This window comes from Schistocerca cancellata, chromosome 4 (genome assembly GCF_023864275.1).
Source record: "Schistocerca cancellata isolate TAMUIC-IGC-003103 chromosome 4, iqSchCanc2.1, whole genome shotgun sequence".
Taxonomy (NCBI): Eukaryota; Metazoa; Arthropoda; class Insecta; order Orthoptera; family Acrididae; genus Schistocerca; species Schistocerca cancellata.
This window is the reverse complement of record NC_064629.1, coordinates 187,473,837-187,495,730: the sequence shown is the minus strand read 5'-3', so window position 1 is coordinate 187,495,730 and position 21,894 is coordinate 187,473,837.

Here is a 21,894-nt window from a genome sequence, read left to right as displayed (position 1 = left end):
CTGATCCATCTATGAACACCACCCCTCCTCCCACTTCCACAGCGAGTTCCCTGTATACCTTCATCCTGGCAAATCCCGACCTGAAATTCCTAGATGCCTGCACCCTCATCTCGAAATCTGTAAGTACAACCCCAGTGCCCCCATTACCCAACTTATCCCCCGCAGAGACCCTGTCATCATCAAATCCCCCTCTCCCTGTTTCCACACTGATCTCCTCCAGTGACTTCCCCGCATCACCTTTGACCCCCATGCGTCCCTCACCCCTTTCCTTACCTCCCCCACTACTCAATAGCCCCCACCCCCGCACCATCTGCTAACCCTCACCGCCATGATCACAAAACTCAGTCCTGTGGTCACGGTGGTGGAGGTGTTGGCAGAACTGAATGCCCATCCCGACCTGGAAATCCACTTTCCTCATGCATGTCTTTGCTGAGTCCACCTCCTCCACAGAACACCTCCTCACTCAGGGAGCCCTCATTTTTAACCACCACCACCCCATTGACCTGTCCCATTCCCCTCCTCAATCCTGCTGCTGCCAACACTGTCTCCTCTACAACGACCACCTCACCCAAAACTGCAAGAACCCCTCCACCTGCCCCTATTGTAAAGCCCCCCACATCTTTAAACAGTGTCCTAACCTCGCCTCTCCTCATTGCTGAAACACCTGCAATTAACCCCACCCAACCTACTCCTCCAAATGGAAAGCCAAAAACCCTGCCACCAACCCTGAGTTCCAGTTTCTGACTATCACCCTGCAGAATATCCACCCTTTCCAATGCCCCTACACCCTCCAGCAGATCTCCCTTCCTGCTCACTCTGTTTTCCATTTGAATACTTATGCCACCTACTCGCACAACCAGACCCATTTTACCTTCAACCACCTAGACACTCTCGTTTAAGCCCCTCTCTCCTCCTTCCTCCACTCCCTTCCCCCTCCCACTTCCTGACGTTTCAACAGTATCGTCTCCTATACGTAAACATTCGCTCCCTCCCTGCCAACAAATAACTTTTCATGCATACCCTGTCCCAGTGCCAGGTCGACTCCTTCATCCTTAATGAAACCTTCCTCCAACCTCACCATGCTGTCCACACCTCTCCCTATCTCCTTCACCGCATCAACAACCCTCTTCCCCTTGCACAAAGTGGGGTCGCTATTGGCCACCTCAAGCATCTCCCTATCTGGCTTCAACCCCTACTCAATAACCTGAGTGAACACCTTCTCCTCAGCACCTTTTTTCCCTCCATCACCGTCACGTGTGCCACTATCTATATCCATCCCACATATCCTCTCCTCTTCGACTTCATTTCCCATGTCGATTGCCGGCCGCGGTGGTCTAGCGGTTCTGGCGCTGCAGTCCGGAACCGCGGGACTGCTACGGTCGCAGGTTCGAATCCTGCCTTGGGCATGGTTGTGTGTGATGTCCTTAGGTTCGTTAGGTTTAAGTAGTTCTAAGTTCTAGGGGACTTATGACCTAAGAGCCCATGTCGATTGTACCTTCTCGACCTATGTGACTGCTGCCAACCTCATCATCCACAGCCATGACCCTGACACGCTTTGGCAGTGGCATCAGTTCCTTTTCACCCTCCACAGTCACCTTGTTCCTCTCCTGCAGCACACCTGTCCTGAAAGTAACTACACCCCAGATATCATCCTCGTTTCCCCCAACCTCCTTGGTCACATTGCCACAGATGTCCTCAATCTCATTGGTAGTGACCACCTCCCCATTCTTCTCGCTATCTCCTCCGTCCATGGCCACCCTCCTACCCCCACCCTGCTGCTTCTCCAAAGTCTGTCTGTGACTACTGCTGCGCCAACTGTGATGCCAACTGAGAATCCATTGCCTCACAGGTCGAAAGTCACCCCCTTATCTTTCACCATCCCGCTGATGTCACCCATGCCTCTTCCTTCCTCCAGGAGACCATCACTGATGCTGTGGAGGCCCACGTTCCTACCAAACTCATCCACCCTCACCACCCTACACTTCCTCCACAGTCTGTCCTTTTCCATGAATCCCCTCAGACTCTACCGCTCCTTCCTCTGCACCTGTGACCAGGACAAACTCCTTCACCACTGGCAACTACAATGACACATCCACAACCTTCCCACAGCAAAGAAATGCTGGGACTAGTGCCAGGCATGTACAAGCCTCTACTCCACCCTCGCTGTCGACTCCTGCAAGTACTGATCTGCTTTCCACTGCCTTACTGGTAGCCATCCTGCCCCACATAACCCACTTCTCCATGACAACTGCCCCTTACCTAATAACCTCAGTAAGGCTAACCATTTTGCTTCCCACCTCTCCGAGATCTTCTCCATTCCTGACGATCCCCATTTTGATTACTTCCTCTTCCCCACCATCCTTGAACACATTGATACCTCTGTACTGCCACTCGGTCCAGTTACTGGTACTTGGATCAGATACCCCATTCTGACATAAACACTCACGTTACCGCCCATGACATCAAACTCGTCCTCTGTTCCAAGTGCAAGACTGCTCCTGGTCATGATGGGGTCACCTACTGCCTCCTCAAAGAATCACCCCTGTCCTTCCTGGCTGCCCTTCTACCCTGTACAACGTCCCCCTCTCCATTGGCTTTTACCCTGACCTGTGGAAGACTTCCCATATCTAGCTGTTCCATAAACCCAACAAACCCCTCCCCCCCTCTGACACCGCTTCCTACCGTCCCATCTGCCTCACCTCCTTGTTTAGTAAGGTCTTCAAGTCCATCGTCACCTGCTGCATTCATCACCACCTTAACCAGCACCACCTTCTTCCCCCTACTCAGTGTGGCATCTCGCCCTCTTTCTCAGCTGACAACCAGCTCCTTAACCTTACCAATCTCCTGTCCCTCCAACTTAACTCCTGTCACTCTGCTATTTTTTTTCCTCTTGACCTCTGGAATTCTTTTGACCGTGTCTGGCACCCCAAGCTCGTCTTCAAACTCCAGACCTATGCTCTCCCCATCAATTTCGTTTATCTCGTTGCTTCCTTCCTCTCCTATTGTCCCTCCTATGTCATTATCGACATTACCAACTCCCATACTTTCTAGCCCACTGCCAGTGTGCCCCAAGGCTCTGTCTCTTCCCCTCTCCTCTATCTCCGATATGCCCAAACCTCCCCTGCCTGTACATCTCCTCCAATTTGCTGATGACACCGCCTTCCTGGCCCTTTATCCTATCCTTCAATGGTCCCAATGTACCCTTCAAACCCACCTTGACAGATTCACCACTTGGTGCAACCAGTGGTTTCTTCGTATCAACCCCTCCAAGACCCAGGCAATCATCATAGGCCACACCACCCACTCCTTCTGTGTCTATGATTTCCACCTCACCCCTACCCTGAAATACCTTGGCCTCACCCTTGACTGTCACCTCACTTGGACTTCCCATCTTCTTATGATCCAACACAAAGCCCACAATAGACTCTGCCTTATGAAACTTCTATCCAGCTGGACATGGGCACTGCATCCTTCCACCATCCTTCACACTTACAAATCCTTGATCCACCCCATCCTTTGTTAAGCCAGCATCACTTGGATTTGCACCCCTCCCAGATTCTATAAATCCCTCCAAATCCTAGAACGCCATGCACTCTGCCGCACCTTCTGTATCTGCCTTCCATCCCCCACACACATCCTTACAACCTCATCCCCTTCCCCCACCTTCTTCTTTTCCTTGAACACATCTGCACTCTGTACATTGTCTGCTGACTTGATTCCCCCCCCCCCCAACCCCTGGTGTCCCCCTTCCTCTCCACCTCCTGTCCATTGCCACAATTTTACAGTTGTGTCCCACCCTCTCTCCATCTCCATACCCTTCACCTCCTTTCCCAAGGAAACTTCCAGCACTTACCCCTCCCAGATGATAAGATTCACCCTGACATCTACACCTCCTACCAACTCCAACCCCATCTTCGCCCTCATCCTACTCAGGGCTCCATCTCCCCTCCTCTTCCCTTTCCCAGAATGGTTTTCCTCCCTCCTATGCCCCCCTTCTGTGTCTCTGTGCTCCTTCCTGCCTTGCCTTCCTTCTTCATATCCCGTCCCACCTGTTTCCTGCCTCTTGGTGCGCCCCCTTTTTCCTTTCCCTCGCACCCCCTCCAGCCCCCCCTCCCACTGCACTTTCCTCTCCCCTCTTTTTCCCCCCTCTCAGGCCTCCTGTCCTTCGGCAGGTCCCATACAGCGGTTTTTATTCTTCGTGTGTGCTTCATCACTTACAGTGGATTTTTCAGTGTCTCTCGCTCTGTGTGTTTTTATACTGTGGACGACTTTTTACTAGTGTGTGTGACTTCAGTGTCTCTTAACTGTCTCACAAATCGCTGACTGTGTTATTTTAAATGTATGCCAACTTTTTTTAACTGTACCCCAATCAAGAGCCCCATGTTAGTGTATATTTTACCTTCCATTATCTCTATTTACTGTGTTTTTATATCCCCCTTTTCCTCCCTTTTCATGTATAAGTTTTCTCTTTTATTATTTGTATGCCATTCGGATGAATAGCGGCGGATTGTGCTGCGCCAGCCCTGCCATGCCCACGTGAAGCAGGGGAATGAAATTACAATAACGGAAAAAAACCGCCTCCAGACTGTACAGTTTCAGCTTTGATATGGAGCAACAGATACAGCTTCGCCTCCGCCGACACACTTGCTGACTTGCAGTTAATAACAGTTCAACTGTTCATTTCCTTAAATGGAACACAACAATGTCGCTCACATTTGTTAGCTACCACGTTCGCGTGGTGGGCATGACTATCTCGTAATTCGGCTGCAAACTGACAACGACAGCCATTCGCTAAGATTCATTGTGACCATCTCTTTTGTCACCTTAATCTGTATTTTTGTGGTTTAGTACTCTGGTACTAGAGGTCTGTATAAATGGCGTAGTAAGTGGTAGGGTTACCAGTAGTATTGGTAAGGAAAGAAACATAGACACATAAATGAATGCGTAAGAGAGAACATGGGAGCCGATGACTTCTCTTTGCTTTTTTGTATTTTTGGCTGATTGTTTCGCACATAATTAGATCCGCACATCATGCAGTGTTAGTCCACTGAATCCTTACAGACTATAAATAGCATTTTATAAGTAATAAAAATTAGTTGATCGGGTAACTTTTTAATATAAGTACTGTTTACATGTACAAGCATAAAAAATGTAGAATTATTGTTATTTTGTACTCAATAGAACGTTCTTCATCATGATCAAAGACGAGAGTTTCCTGTTATTGTTGATAAATGCGAAAGTTTTTACGAATAACAGAAATTTGTTTTATGTAAGTTCGATATGTAAGCGATTTTTCGCACATTTTTGTTTTGCGTTTTTTTTTTAATTTACGTTTCTCTTGGAGAAATTGTGTTTTCTAGTGCTGTATGATAAATCTGAATTGGTTTCTTTAGATTTGCTACAACGTCCCTCTGTTTTCCTCTACAAATCAAAAATTTTCGAATAAAATCGGAATTAAACATTCACAATTTCAGTTTTGCTATAAATAGTGTTCATTCTTAACCCTGGCACCACCAAGCTTGGAACTGTCACATGGATGTCTAAGGGGGGGGGGGGGGGGAGGGGAGCAAAAATTGTCCTAACATTCTTTTCAGTTTTTAACATTTTTTGTTTGTTTTGATTGTTTAATGAACTATGAATTTCTCTACTAGGTTGCAACACACTTTCCACAGTTATCAGGAACATTATATCATATACAAATACAATAAATAAAAGTAATGAATATGTGAAATATTATTATATTTTTATCATGAAACTAACACTTTCATATACATCAGACTTGTACAGGGTGTTTCAAAAATGACCGGTATATTTGAAACGGCAATAAAAACTAAACGAGCAGCGATAGAAATACACCGTTTGTTGCAATATGCTTGGGACAACAGTACATTTTCAGGCGGACAAACTTTCGAAATTACAGTAGTTACAATTTTCAACAACAGATGGCGCTGCAAGTGATGTGAAAGATATAGAAGACAACGCAGTCTGTGGGTGCGCCATTCTGTACGTCGTCTTTCTGTTGTAAGCGTGTGCTGTTCACAACGTGCAAGTGTGCTGTGGACAACATGGTTTATTCCTTAGAACAGAGGATTTTTCTGGTGTTGGAATTCCACCGCCTAGAACACAGTCTTGTTGCAACAAGACAAAGTTTTCAACGGAGGTTTAATGTAACCAAAGGACCGAAAAGCGATACAATATAGGATCTGTTTGAAAAATTTCAACGGACTGGGAACGTGACGGATGAATGTGCTGGAAAGGTTGGGCGACCGCGTACGGCAACCACAGAGGGCAACGTGCAGCTAGTGCAGCAGGTGATCCAACAGCGGCCTCGGGTTTCCGTTCGCCATGTTGCAGCTGCGGTCCAAATGACGCCAACGTCCACGTATCGTCTCATGCGCCAGAGTTTACACCTCTATCCATACAAAATTCAAATGCGGCAACCGCTCAGCGCCGCTACCATTGCTGCACGAGAGACATTCGCTAACGATATAGTGCACAGGATTGATGACGGCGATATGCATGTGGGCAGCATTTGGTTTACTGACGAAACTTATTTTTACCTGGACGGCTTCGTCAATAAACAGAACTGGCGCATATGGGGAACCGAAAAGCCCCATGTTGCAGTCCCATCGTCCCTGCATCCTCAAAAAGTACTGGTCTGGGCCGCCATTTCTTCCAAAGGAATCATTGGCCCATTTTTCAGATCCGAAACGATTACTGTATCTCGCTATCTGGACATTCTTCGTGAATTTGTGGCGGTACAAACTGCCTTAGACGACACTGCGAACACCTCGTGGTTTATGCAAGATGGTGCCCGGCCACATCGCACGGCCGACGTCTTTAATTTCCTGAATGAATATTTCGATGATCGTGTGATTGCTTTGGGCTATCCGAAACATACAGGAGGCGGCGTGGATTGGCCTCCCTATTCGCCAGACATGAACCCCTGTGACTTCTTTCTGTGGGGACACGTGAAAGACCAGGTGTACCGCCAGAATCCAGAAACAATTGAACAGCTGAAGCAGTACATCTCATCTGCATGTGAAGCCATTCCGCCAGACACGTTGTCAAAGGTTTCGGGTAATTTCATTCAGAGACTACGCCACATTATTGCTACGCATGGTGGATATGTGGAAAATATCGTACTATAGAGTTTCCCAGACCGCAGCGCCATCTGTTGTTGACAATTGTAACTACTGTAATTTCGAAAGTTTGTCTGCCTGAAAATGTACTGTTGTCCCAAGCATATTGCAACAAACGGTGTATTTCTATCGCTGCTCGTTTAGTTTTTATTGCCGTTTCAAATATACCGGTCATTTTTGAAACACCCTGTATTAAGAAATCGTAAAAGAACGTACAATAGCAAACCACAAATAAGAAAGCAGAAAATCAAAGTAAGAAATTACAATTGAGGTTTTCCTTCCTACTCAGTTTCACTTCCAATTTCACAACCTTTGTATATGATAGGTTTTGCAGAATGAGTGGAACACACATACTTGGAACAGCTGCAACAAACTATAGACACTTTTGCCATCTTGTCATTTTCCTTTTTAGAGTTTTTACTCTTCAAACAGATATGACATCTTCCTCTTGAATAAAATTCAACAGATTGAGCAGTTGCAGTAATGCTGGGCAGCATTTTCCCTAGAACACTTTCCATTGCAGAGATGATAGGCTTTTGTAAACCCATGATATTCTTTGCTCTCTCGTCTACAGCTGGCTTAACGAGCTGTTCTGCTAATTCTAGTACACACAGCCTTCTTATATTATGCATCTTCTTATTCCAGTTTGGGTTGCTTATCATGAAAATTGTTCCAGCTTTGAGACAGTTAATATCTATCAAGGTGAAAAAGAGAGATAATGGCCACCTTCTCGTTCCTCGTTTTACTGAATGATGTGGCGTCATTTAATCAATGCTGTCTGTGCCTCCTTTGGTTCCACTGTAGTAGAGACTGATGTTTGTCCTTTTTTCTCTGTCGACTTGTGCACCTTGTTATCATTGTGTTGTGTGGAAAGAAGTAGGAGATTCATAGTAGACTTCATTTTGGATATTTATGAAACCAAGGTAACTGGTGCGTTGCCTGTTTCCGGATCTATGAATAAGAACTTAGAGGAATATAGCTCTCGACCCTGCGTCTTCTTTAGGTGTTCTGGTATGTGTTTTCTGTTACTCTTGAATGTTCCCACCGAAGTTAATTTGTCATCATTGTATAGCTCCTCGGCTAGGTCTATGGATGTATAATAACGATCTGTTGTTATATTTTTTCCACTTCATGACAGCGGATTCACAAGGCGTCCAACAACTCCGTTTCTCGGCAGGTCGTTCGTCCATCCCTGCATAGACCTCCATTTTTAGAACATACCGGGTGTCTGCATCTGATAATATCCTAATCAATATGCTACACTTCTCAGGCTTGTCTTTCATAAAGACTTTAAAGGGACATCTTCCTCGAAATAGGGAGAGCATTTCATCGATCGTTAGATCTGCACTTGGTATGTAGTATTTCACAAACATTTCGTCAATTTCGTCGAAAGCTTCACGAAGGGGGCAAAACTTATCCTGCTTCCGTCTTTCAGTTCTTGTTTCTTTATCATCAAATATAATCAGGAACAGAAGTTCTCCACATCGAATACGACTCATTGTAGCTATGTAGATATTCTCTCCCAGTACTTTCCCCCACAAGTCCTCAAGAGGCAGTCTAGTGTCACTATTTGTGCCCATGAGTGTCAAAATACCAATGAAGGCGTACATTTCTTCTATGGTTGTAAGTTTTAAGTTCTTATTACGAGCTTCTTGGTTTGTATAGTCCACGATAATCTGTATTATTTCGGGAGTTATAAACTTTTTGAAAGATTCTCACACACTATGGGTCAAGCCTTCATGAGTCAAACCTTCACGAAAATTCACTATATTTTGTACTGACCTGTCTACTTGCCTTGGAGGCGCAGTGATATATTCCCTACCGCTTTTTGTTGTAACAATGATGCTGCAAGCAGCTGTATGCTATTCATCTGCTGATGAACTCTGTGAACGTGTCTCATTTCTAATTGCTGTGTCACTATCGTCTGTCACAATTGCTTCATCTTCTTCTGGATCACTTTCATCACCTTTACTTGCTTAATTTATTATAGCTGAGACCTCTTCATCTGTGAGAAACCTCTGATACTGACGAGACGTTTTATTAGAACTGCGAGTAAATTCAACTGCTCGAACGACAAAGGAGATTTATTTCAAAACAACAATTGCAACGCAATATAACGGTATCAACAGTCAGAAATTGCATTTCTTTCTACCATATTGAGAATTATTTTAATGAGTAAAGTTGTCTCACCGATGTCTAACGGGAGGGGGGCAAAAACTGCCCGCACTTTAAGTAAATATAATAGGCAGATTGACATAATTCACAAAAATTATAAAACCATGACAGCACATACGCAATATATTTTTCTACAACTACTAATACCAAAATCTTTGCTTCTTCACTCCAGCAAATAGATATATTACACAAATAAAACAAATATTGCGGGCAGTTTTTGCCCCCCCCCCCCCCCCCCCCCACTCTTAGTGGTGCTAGGGTTAAGTAGCAGACAGATGCATATATATGTAGAACAAAAATGTTTCGCAAGTTACGTAGCGTTTTATGTATCCTCACTCAGTATCTAGACGGTTCACCGCTTCCAGTTTTTAGGGGAATCTAGTAAGATACTTATTGCATACGTATAGAAAACGGTCGTAATGAGGTAACGCTCGACAGATGTGCAACACATCCAACGTACAGGTAACGCTGTTATGACCTTACCTGACCGAAGCTACGAGGAAAACTACCGTGTCTACCCCTACTAATGGGGGTCTGCGGTAGCCTACGATAGTTTACAACCCTACTGGTCAGTATATGCTGTGTACATAGTCACTTGGTACGCAGCGATAATATGACAGGGGCGCCACCATTTAGGCACCCACCACGCTGGGAGTCACTCCATTCCGATCTGTCGCTACATGAGAAGACAACAAACAATAAAACTGGGCGATAAAACGGTGACTTTTTAAAAACTGTAAAATGACGGAATGTTGGGGAAGTTAAAATACAAAAACACAGGGTTGACGATGCTAATTAAGTTAGGTCATCAGTTCCCAGGCACAATTAAGAAAACATTACGACATACATGGCGTTCATAGAATTGAACCTATTTATGCTTCCGCCACAAGAACTTGTACGAGTCTGCTCCATTCGCTGCTAGTTATATTAGCCGCCACAGAGGGTGCTGACACCAGGAACTACTTCCTGCATATGCCAATGAGGCCAAAGATGCAAGAATATTTTGCTCCTCGTGGGTAAATGCAGATGCAGAGCCATTCGCGGTACCTTCAGTTCGCTCATTTCCTACTATTGCAGTTCTTATAGCAGTTTATCGGCAACAGCAGTTCCCTACAGTTCCATCCGACGCGGATCATCAATTGCCGCCGTTATAGCCATCCTATATAAACGAGTGATCGTCGCACTATAACCGAACAATGGGTACAGAAACTCGCTGGACTAGATACCACACGTCCTGGAGTGTGGCAGCTAGCCAGACACTTCACCAGGGAGAAACATTACATTCCCACGTTACAAGGACCAGACGGCCCAGCCTACTCCGCGACGGAGAAGGCAGAGCTTATGGCCACAACACTTGCAGCGTCTTTCATGCCGAATCTGGTTCCCTCAGACCCAGTATCCACACTTGAAGCGGACCAGGAGGTTACACGACTTGTAGCCCAGCCCTCGCGTAACGAAATTAGACGTACTAGCACAAATGAAATCACATGGGTTATCAAGCACACCAACGCTAGGAAAGCCCTTGGGCCTGATGGCATCCAAAACCGTGTCCTCCAGGAGTTCACGGATAAAGTCGTAGAATACCTCACACACTTAACCAATGCCATCCTGAAACACCAACACTTCCCTGACTTTTGGAAGGCGGCCAAGGTCCTGATGTTCAGGTAGCCAGGGAAAGACGACTCCCTCCAAAAAAATTACCGACCCGTCAGTCTGCTGTGTTCGCTCAGCAAGACTGTTGAGAAGGTAATATTAAAACGTATCACTAGGCATTTCATCGCAAATGACACCCTAAGATCGGAACAATTCGGCTTTAGGAATCACCACTCGACAACACAACTCCTCCGCGTAGTCGAACATATAACACACGGCTACAACATGAACAAAGCCACAGGGGCCGTCTTCCTGGACATCGAAAAGGCTTTCGACCGTCTCTGGCACAGCGGACTCATACGCAAACTAAGCGAAGCTGGTTTCCCGGAGGGACTCGTAAGTCTCATACACTCATATCTCACGAACTTGTGTTTCAACACTAACGTGCAGGATAAACAATCAACACAACATGGTATCCAAGCTGGAGTACCGCAAGGAAGCATCCTAGGGCCCATCTTGTTTAACCTGTACATTAATGACTTCCCAGCAACACAAAACACGACGTGAGCCATCTACGCGGATGACACCGCCATGCTTGCGCAAGATTGGAAACCGTCGAACCTCAATTCACGGATACAGACAGCACTCAGAACAGTTGAGCCTAGGTTGGAGCGATGGCGTATTAAAGTAAACGTCAACAAGTGCGAAGCAGTTCTGTTGACATGTAGGCCGAAACTACTGCGCAAACATCAACACTGTAGACCGATAACACTACATACACGCCCAATACGTTTCCGAGAGAAAGTCAGATACCTAGGTGTCTGACTGGACCGGAAATTTACATGGGGGGACCACATCGAGTACGTCGCCAACCGAGCGCACGCGAGGCTCAAACAGCTCTACGCAACGCTCAACAGGGAAAGCACACTGAATATGAAGGTGCCGAGATCCATATACATGACACTGATTAGACCTCTGATGACGTACGCAGCTCCCGTCTGGGGATGCGCAGCTCCTACACGCCTGCAGATCATACAGAACAAGGTGCTACGAATCATTAGCAACGCTCCACGCTACACACGCACCGTGGATCTTCACCATGAATACCGCCTTGATACCCTCAAGGAAGTATTCAAAAAACACGCCACACGACTATACAGGAACTTGAGACACTAGAACAATCCTTTCATCCTCACTCTGGGAAACTACGATCACAACCATAGGTGGAAGCACAAGCGGCCAAAGACACTGTTAGCTAGGGCATAGCCACCTATGGTAAACTAACATACGCAAACAAGCGACAAACGTCGACAAGCCCCTGCATATCAGCAACACTGACTGGTAAGAGCCGACCAACAGGCCACAGCAGGGACACCGACGAGCTCGCCCACTGACGCACAAACAAGCCGCCGACATTACCTTACACTGTGCTTCCGATATATGACCTATCGGACACAAAAACGATAATAAACCTAATTGTTGCAGGTTGCTGACGCTGAAGAGGACTCTACACCTGCACCCAGCGCCAGCCTCCGAGCAACACAACCGCACAACGTCAAGGTATCGACATGCATGATACCCACTACTAACAAAGCCTATCCTTGCACGACCTATCGCAGGCAGCGAGACATCCGCTACTGCTCTTACCACCCGTCCTAACTATCGCAGAGGTTTTTTTCTCCCTTGGCTCTTGCCTTGGCACTTTTTTTCCTCTGCCCTTCAAACGGCTACCCTTCGTTCGATTTAGACCCAAACTATCTCCAGATGAGCGCATATTAATGGTTAACATCGCAGTACCCACATCCTGCGACACCTCACTTTAGTGAATACTAACCCTTATGCAGAGATGGCAGTAGACCTATTGCGTTGGCCATCATGCCGGTGTGAGAGTGGAGGGGCTACACCTCTATAGGAACGACTTCCTGCATATGCCAATGAGGCCGAAGATGCAAGAATATTTTGCTCCTCGTGGGTAAATGCAGATGCACAGCCACTCGCGGTACCTTCAGTTCGCTCATTTCCTACTATTGCAGTTCTTACAGCAGTTTATCGGCAACAGCAGTTCCCTACAGTTCCATCCGACGCGGATCATCAATTGCCGCCGTTATAGCCAGCCTATAAAACGAGTGATCGTCGCACTATAACCGCCGAGTGCCCCAGCATTAAAATCTTACAAACTGTTAGATACAGCGACCCAGACTGAACTTTTACAGATTAGGTGGTTCTTTTTCATTGTGTTAGGTTAGATCGCGCGAAGGTCTTCTACTACAGACTCATGCAGAATTCATCACTGAAATCTGAATATTTCATACTGTATAAAGTACGCTTTTCACAATAAATGCAACACATTTTTTTCGGAAAGCATGTTGGTTTTATTCAGGATTCCAGTTGATTTAATGGAAAACGTAGGACGTTCAAATGGTTCAAATGGCTCTGAGCACTATGGGACGTAACATGTTAGGTCATCAGTCCCCTAGAACCTAGAACTACTTAAACCTAACTAACCTAAGCACATCACACACATCCATGCCCGAGGCAGGATTCGAACCTGCGACCGTAGCAGTCACGCGGTTCCAGAAGTGGTGAAGTTAGCTTAACACGTTTTCGAATGTGAGGCAGTCTCTCTGACGCTTAACTTCTTTCTCGGAAGTGAAGAACCGCTCGTTTGTGATGCATATGGCGTGATGACTACAGTTCAACACATGTTATTTGAGTGGACCAAACATAAAGAGTTGTTAGAAAGAAAGAGACGAACAAGAATAACTAATTAGGATTAAAAAAAAGATGATTTGGGATTATACTTGTCGAAATATTTGAGATGGAATTAGTTGCTCGTAGTGCAAATAACTGCGGCTTAAAAGTAGGGAGAATGTTTAAGCAGATGGCTGGATTTACAACTGAAGCAGGTGGATGAGTTTTGAAATGTTGTACGTAGCCACTGCGAGTGATAATGTGTTTAGGTTGTTGTTGTTAATAATATCGTGGTTATGAGCAATTGCTGCATGGACTAAAGACTTTGAAAACATATAAAAAGTAAACATGTCAAGTAGCTACATGAGATAACTGAAGACCGTTGCAAGACCGACTATTAAAATATTGTTGCCAGACCAAAAACGCTACGGAGAACGAAACCCAGAAAATATGGCTGGCAGATCACACATGTAACAACTGTATGAGCCAATCTGCCGAGGTCAGACAAACAAAATCGTAAAACATTCATCACATCAGCACTTAAGACTAAGGGGATGGCTCTAAATCGTACCCTCTCGTCATTATATAAACGACACTCAAATAAAATGTGGTGAACTGTAGGCATCAAGCCTCATGCATCACAAACGGGCAGTTCTTCACTTCTGAGAAGGAAGCTGCGCGTCAGAGCGACTGCCTTCTATTTGAAGGCGTGTTAAGCTAACTTCATCACTTCTAACTGGCTTGAAAGAGGCGTGCCACGGTTTGTATTCCCTTTTATTGACCTCAATTTCTTATATATCACGCACAGCCGCTCGTATTCCGAAATATGCATTACGGACCTTCTCAGAAACGACATCACATGCAGAGGGTTCGGAAGGGCACATGCCTCCTTGGCTGCCATATCGGCTAACTGATTCCCACGAATCTCAAAGTGTCCTGATGTCCAACAGAACGATACTTCCTTCACCTGTCTTTGCAGCTGGAGAAGATGGAGCTGTATGTTTTGGATGCTTTACCAGCGGGGTATATCTGCTGGATCGTCTGCAGAGCACTGAATGTATCAGAGCAGATTACGAATTTCAATGCATGATCACTCTTCAATTGATCCACAGTTTTATGAATCGCACAGAGTGCAGCATAAGTACGGTAAAGGCACTGGGTACACGGATTCTGAAGACAAGGGTAGAAGAAACGATAGAAGAGCCAGAAGTGTCCTCATGTTTGGACCCATCCGTACAGAGTACGTTCAAGTCCTGGTACTCAGTTATAATGGTAAAGAAAGTTCTTAAATCTGTTGTCTGAAGCTAATAACTTTTTGCACTTTGACAAGTCTAGTATTATCCTAGGCTTAATTAACAATCAGGGTGGTGCTCTGCTCGAGTCCTGGCTTTGTATGTTTGTTGGAGACACACTGAGATCCGTTTAATGCTGCTTTGTTTGTGTCCCGAACGGTTTCGTCCCTAGTGAGAGATTCCTGTAAAGTTGTGCCAGGACTGCACGAATGTTAATTGTTACAGGGAAAGTCAGCGATGTCGGAATCGACTGGAACTTTAACGCTCGTTTATCCACAAGGAACCTGCGACGAGAAAATAATGGCGGCTAACTCAAGAGGACATCATTATCAGGAAAAAGAAAACTGGCGTTCTGGGGATCGGAGCGTGGAATGTCAGATCCCTTAATCGGGCAGGTAGGTTAGAAAATTTAAAAAGGGAAATGGATAGGTTAAAGTTAGATATAGTGGGAATTAGTGAAGTTCGGTGGCAGGAGGAACAAGACTTTTGGTCAGGTGAATACAGGGTTATAAATACATAATCAAATAGGGGTAATGCAGGAGTAGGTTTAATAATAAATAAAAAAATAGGAGTGCGGGTAAGCTACTACAAACAGCATAGTGAACGCATTATTGTGGCCAAGATAGACACGAAGCCCACGCCTACTACAGTAGTACAAGTTTGTATGTTAACTAGCCCCGCAGATGATGGCGAAATTGATGAAATGTATGATGAGATAAAAGAAATTATTCAGGTAGTGAACGGAGGCGAAAATTTAATAGTCATGAGTGACTGGAATTCGAGAGTAGGAAAAGGGAGAGAAGGAAACATAGTAGGTGAATATGGATTGGGGCTAAGAAATGAAAGAGTAACCCGCCTGGTAGAGTTTTGCACAGAGCATAACTTAATCATAGCTAACACTTGGTTCAAGAATCATGAAAGGAGGCTGTATACATGGACGAATCCTGGAGATACTAGAAGGTATCAGATTAGATTTAGGAACCAGGTTTTAAATTGTAAGACATTTCCAGGGGCAGATGTGGACTCTGACCACAATCTATTGGTTATGAACTGTAGATTAAAACTGAAGAAACTGCAAAAAGGTGGGAATTTAAGGAGATGGGACCTGGATAAACTGAAAGAACAAGAGGTTATACAGAGCTTCAGGGAGAGCATAAGGGAACAATTGACAGGAATGGGGCAGAGAAGTACAGTAGAAGAAGAATGGGTAGCTCTGAGGGATGAAGTAGTGAAGGCAGCAGAGGATCAAGTAGGTAAAAAGACGAGGGCTAGTAGAAATCCTTGGGTAACAGGGGAAATATTGAATTTAATTGACGAAAGGAGAAAATATAAAAATGCAGTAAATGAAGCAGGCCAAAAGGAATACAAACGTCTCAAAAATGAGATCGACAGGAATTGCAAAATGGCTAAGCAGGGATGGCTAGAGGACAAATGTAAGGATGTAGAGGTTTATCTCACTAGGGGTAAGATAGATACAGCCTACATGAAAATTAAAGAGACCTTTGGAGAAAAGAGAACAACTTGTATGAATATCAAGAGCTCAGATGGAAACCCAGTTCTAAGCAAAGAAGGGAAAGCAGAAAGGTGGAAGGAGTATATGGAGGGTCTATACAAGGGCGATGTACTTGAGGAAAATATTATGGAAATGGAAGAGGATGTAGATGAAGATGAAATGGGAGATACGATACTGCGTGAAGAGTTTGACAGAGCACTGAAAGACCTGAGTCGAAACAAGGCCCCGGGAGTAGACAACATTCCATTAGAACTACTGACGGCCTTGGGAGAGCCAGTCCTGACAAAACTCTACCATCTGGTGAGCAAGATGTATGAGACAGGCGAAATACCCTCAGACTTCAAGAAGAATATAATAATTCCAATCCCAAAGAAAGCAGGTGTTGACAGATGTGAAAATTACCGAGCTATCAGTTTAATAAGTCATAGCTGCAAAATACTAACACGAATTCTTTACAGACGAATGGAAAAACTGGTAGAAGCCGACCTTGGGGAAGATCAGTTTGGATTCCGTAGAAATACTGGATCACGTGAGGCAATACTGACCTTACGACTTATCTTAGGAGGAAGATTAATAAAAGGCAAACCTACGTTTGTAGCATTTGTAGACTTAGAGAAAGCTTTTGACAGTGTTGACTGGAATACTCTCTTTCAAATTCTAAAGGTGGCAGGCGTAAAATACAGGGAGCGAAAGGCTATTTACTATTTGTACAGAAACCAGATGACAGTTATAAGAGTCGAGGAGTGTGAAAAGGAAGCAGTGGTTGGGAAGGGAGTGGGTTGTAGCCTCTTACCGATGTTATTCAATCTGTATATCGAGCAAGCAGTAAAGGAAACAAAAGAAAAATTCGGAGTAGGTATTAAAATCCATGGAGAAGAAATAAAAACTTTGAGGTTCGCCGATGACATTGTAATTCTATCAGAGACAGCAAAGGACTTGGAAGAGCAGCTGAACGGAATGGACAGTGTCTTGAAAGAAGGATATACAGGGTGTAATTTCGAAAGTTTGTCCGCCTGAAAATGTACTGTTGTCCCAAGCATATTGCAACAAACGGTGTATTTCTATCGCTGCTCGTTTAGTTTTTATTGCCGTTTCAAATATACCGGTCATTTTTGAAACACCCTGTAAGATGAACATCAACAAAAGCAAAACGAGGATAATGGACTGTAGTCGAATTAAGTCGGGTGATGCTGAGGGAATTAGATTAGGAAATGAGACACTCAAAGTAGTAAAGGAGTTTTGCTAATTGGTTAGCAAAATAACTGATGATGGTCGAAGTAAAGAAGATATAAAATGTAGACTGGCAACGGCAAGGAAAGCGTTTCTGAAGAAGAGGAATTTGTTAACATCGAGTATAGGTTTAAGTGTCAGGAAGTCGTTTCTGAAAGTATTAGTATGTAGTGTAGCCGTGTATGGAAGTGAAACATGGACGATAAATAGTTCGGACAAGAAGAGAATAGAAGCTTTCGAAATGTGGTGCTACAGAAGAATGCTGAAGATTAGATGGGTAGATCACATAACTAATGATGAAGTACTGAATAGAATTGGGGAGAAGAGGAGTTTGTGGCACAACTTGACAAAAAGAAGGGACCGGTTAGTAGGACATGTTCTGAGGCATCAAGGTATCACAAATTTAGCATTATAGGACAGCGTGGAGGATAAAAATCGTATAGGGAGACCAAGAGATGAATACACTAAGCAGATTCCAAAGGATGTGGGTTGCAGTAAGTACTGGGAGATGAAGAAGCTTGCACAGGATAGGGTAGCATGGAGAGCTGCATCAAACCAGTCTCAGGACTGAAGACCACAACAACAACAACAACTTGCCTCAGCGTAAGCTCGGTACAGGGCTTGTACTGTACGCTCCAATAACCAGACTGATGCCCTCGAGGGGTCCAGCGCCTTCAGGTATGCTGGTCGTGCTGAGTCATAGTCTGTACAACCATAATTGAGACGAAAGTGCACGTAACCCTATGGAACTGCAGCAAGCAGGATCTATCTGGGCCCCAGTTCATCCCATTCATGATGTCCAACGTTTTGAAGGCTCTTATTTTTAGTTCCCTGAGATGCGACATCCAAGTCAATTTTCTATAAAATAAGAAACCCAGAAACCACATAGTTACCTTAAGATGTAAAACAGTATCCCACAGCCTTATTTCAGGGGAAGTGAAGAGAGAAAGATCGCTATTAAAATCAATACACACAGTTTCCTCAGGGGAGAAGTTAAAATCTGTCTAGAAGACCATTCTTCCAGTCTCTTAACTGTCGCCATTTTGCAGGGTCTGTGCTTCTACGGTGTACCTTGCAGTGTCCTTGAGACATGCATGTATGCATGCATAGTACACTGTAAAAATGCAGACACTACGAAACTGTACTACATGCCAGGAGAGCATGCGAAAATAATAAATAAGTCTCTCCCTGTGCGGAAATCACAGCAACCGTGCGAGCGCAGGACGTGGACACAGGGTGACATAGGTTGGTCTGGGAAGCGTGCTCGGATAGGTGAAGTGGTTAAGGTGACCGTGCACGTAAAGCAGGAAATGCGGGTTCGAATCCCGGTCCAGCACAAATGTTCATTATCGTTGTTGTTGTTGTGGTCTTTGTCGTGGGTTGGCAGGAGAGCCAACACCGTGATTATTAGAGGAAGCCGAAAGGCACACGTTTTAGCTCACGCAGGCTGGCGTGAGGTCTGGAACAGGACAATTAGAATTTAGAAAAACGGACGTAGCTGATGGAATACTTAACTTTAATCCATTAATGGTGAACGTCGCTCTTGACGGTACATGATTCAGTGTCAATAGTAACTGAACATGGCGCCTTGCTAGGTCGTAGCAAATGACGTAGCTGAAGGCTATGCTAACTATCGTCTCGGCAAATGAGAGCGTATTTTGTCAGTGAACCATCGCTAGCAAAGTCGGTTGTACAACTGGGGCGAGTGCTAGGAAGTCTCTCTAGACCTGCCGTGTGGCGGCGCTCGGTCTGCAATCACTGATAGTGGCGACACGCGGGTCCGACGTATACTAACGGACCGCGGCCGATTTAAAGCCTACCACCTAGTGGTGTCTGGCGGTGACACCACAGTCTTCAGTCCAGAGACTGCTTTGATGCAGCTCTCCATGCTACTCCATCCTGTGCAAGCCTCTTCATCTCCCGGTACCTACTGTAACCTACATCCTTCTGAATCTGTTTAGCGTATTCATCTCTTGGTCTCCCTATACGATTTTTACCCTCCACGCTCCCCTCCAATACTAAATTGGTGATCCCTTGATGCCTCAGAACATGTCCTACCTACCGATCCCTTCTTCTAGTCAAGTTGTGCCACAAATTTCTCTTCTCCCCAATTCTGTTCAATACCTCCTCATGTTCATATGTCACTAAAAGCTTGTGCAGCTGAAGTCTAATCGTATTCGCAATTCCGATTACATTTCTTCTTGGAACTGAACTCACGGACGACGTTACATGGTAAAAGTACCACACAGTGGCCTGTACCATCTCCACAGGTGTCACTTTCAGAACTCCATTGTCCCATATAGCAGCTAATGATCATGTCATCTTTTTCCCAGAGATCTTCCTTACTGATTACTATACTACAGTGGCGGAATTTGACTGGTTAAGCCGCCGGAGTGGCCGAGCGGTTCTAGGCGCTACAGTCTGGAACGGCGCGACCGCTACGGTCGCAGGTTCGAATCCTGCCTCGGGCATGGATGTGTGTGATGTCCTTAGGTTAGTTAGGTTTAAGTAGTTCTAAGTTCTAGGGGGCTGATGACATCAGAAGTTAAGTCCCATAGTGCTCAGAGCCATTTTTTGACTGGTTAATGGGCTGCAGAAACTTGTGCCACGATCGCTTCTTACTCTGCTTCACTGTCCGTCGAACTTTCGTTCACGCTATCCGAAAGGCTCCAAGGTTCTCTGCAGACAGGATGCACTTGAATCCTTGCAGCGTCGGCCGCGTGACCCTTAATGCACAATGATACTGATGGCTCCACCAAGGAACTGGATGGCTCCTCTGATTGCCTGACAATTTTTGTATAGATTCTTCAGTGGAAGAGTGGATCTCATTGGTAATGTAATAGATCCAATCTTGGATGCTTTCTCGGGGTTCAAGGACAACCAAATCGCTGTACAGTGTCCAGTTTGGCTTCCAGAGCATCCACATGGGTGGTTTCCTCTCTGGCTCTGTGCTTCATATGAGGCGAACAGAAATTGGAAAGTGTTTCCTGGAGTGGAGGCCTACTTAAGTACCTAAGAATGGTTCGCACTAGTGTTCTATACGTGGTTTACTTTACAGGTGTATCGCACATTCATAAAATTCTCCCAGTAATCAGAAGTGGACCAGTCGCCTTACCTACTACAGTCCTTACCTGCTCGTTCCAATTCATATTGCTTTGCAACGTTACGCCTCGATACTCGACGTGACTAAGTCGAGCAGCACACTTCTAATGGATTATTTGAACGCTAGGGGATTGTTTTTCCTACTCATCTGCATTAACTTACATTTTCTACATTTAGAGCAATCTGCCATTCATCACACCTACTAGAAGTTTTTTCTAAGCCACCTTGTATCTTCCTACAGCCATTCAAAGACGATACCTTCCCGTACACCACAGCGTCGGTGGCAAACAACTGCACATTGCTGCCCATCTTGTCCGCCACATCATTTATGTATACAGGAAATAATAGCGGCCCTATTACACTTCCCCGGGACACTCCTGACCATACCCTTGTCTCTGATTAACACTCGCGATAGAGGACAACGTTCTGGGTTCTACTATTTAAGAAGACTTCGAGCCACTCACATATTTGTGAGTCTATTACACCTCATCGTACGTTCGTTAACAGTCCGCAATGGGGCACCGTGTAAAATGTTTTTTCGGAAATGTAAAAATACGGAATCTGCCTATTTTCCTCTGGGCGCTGATGACCACGCCGTTTAGCGCCCGAAAACCTCAAACCACACACACACACACACACACTATTTTCCTCATCCAAAGTTTGCAGTACATCATGTGAGAAAATGGCAAGCTGAGTTTCACACGAGCGATGCTTTCTGAAACTGTGGTGATTCGTAGACAAAAGTTTTTGAGTCTCTAAGAAATTTATCATATTCGAGCTCAGAATATGTTCAAGGATTCTGCAGCAAAGTGATGTTAAGGATATCGGTTTGTAATTTTGCAGGTTCATTCTTTTACCCTTCTTATAAACATGAGTCACCTGCTGTTTTTCCACTCGCTTGCAACTTTGCACTGGGCAACGGATTCGCGATAAATGCAAGTTGAATAGGGGCCCAGTGGCGTAGAGTAGTCTTTGTTAAACAGAATTAGGATTACGTCCGGACTTGGCGACTTATTTGTTATCAGCTCTTTCAACTGTTTCTCTAAGCCAGGGATACTTATTACTATTCTCTGTAAACAGTGTACAGGGTGACTTAGGATATGTATTTGGTGTTATGAATGGCAGTAAATGGGGGCTGCTATATTTGTACCATGTA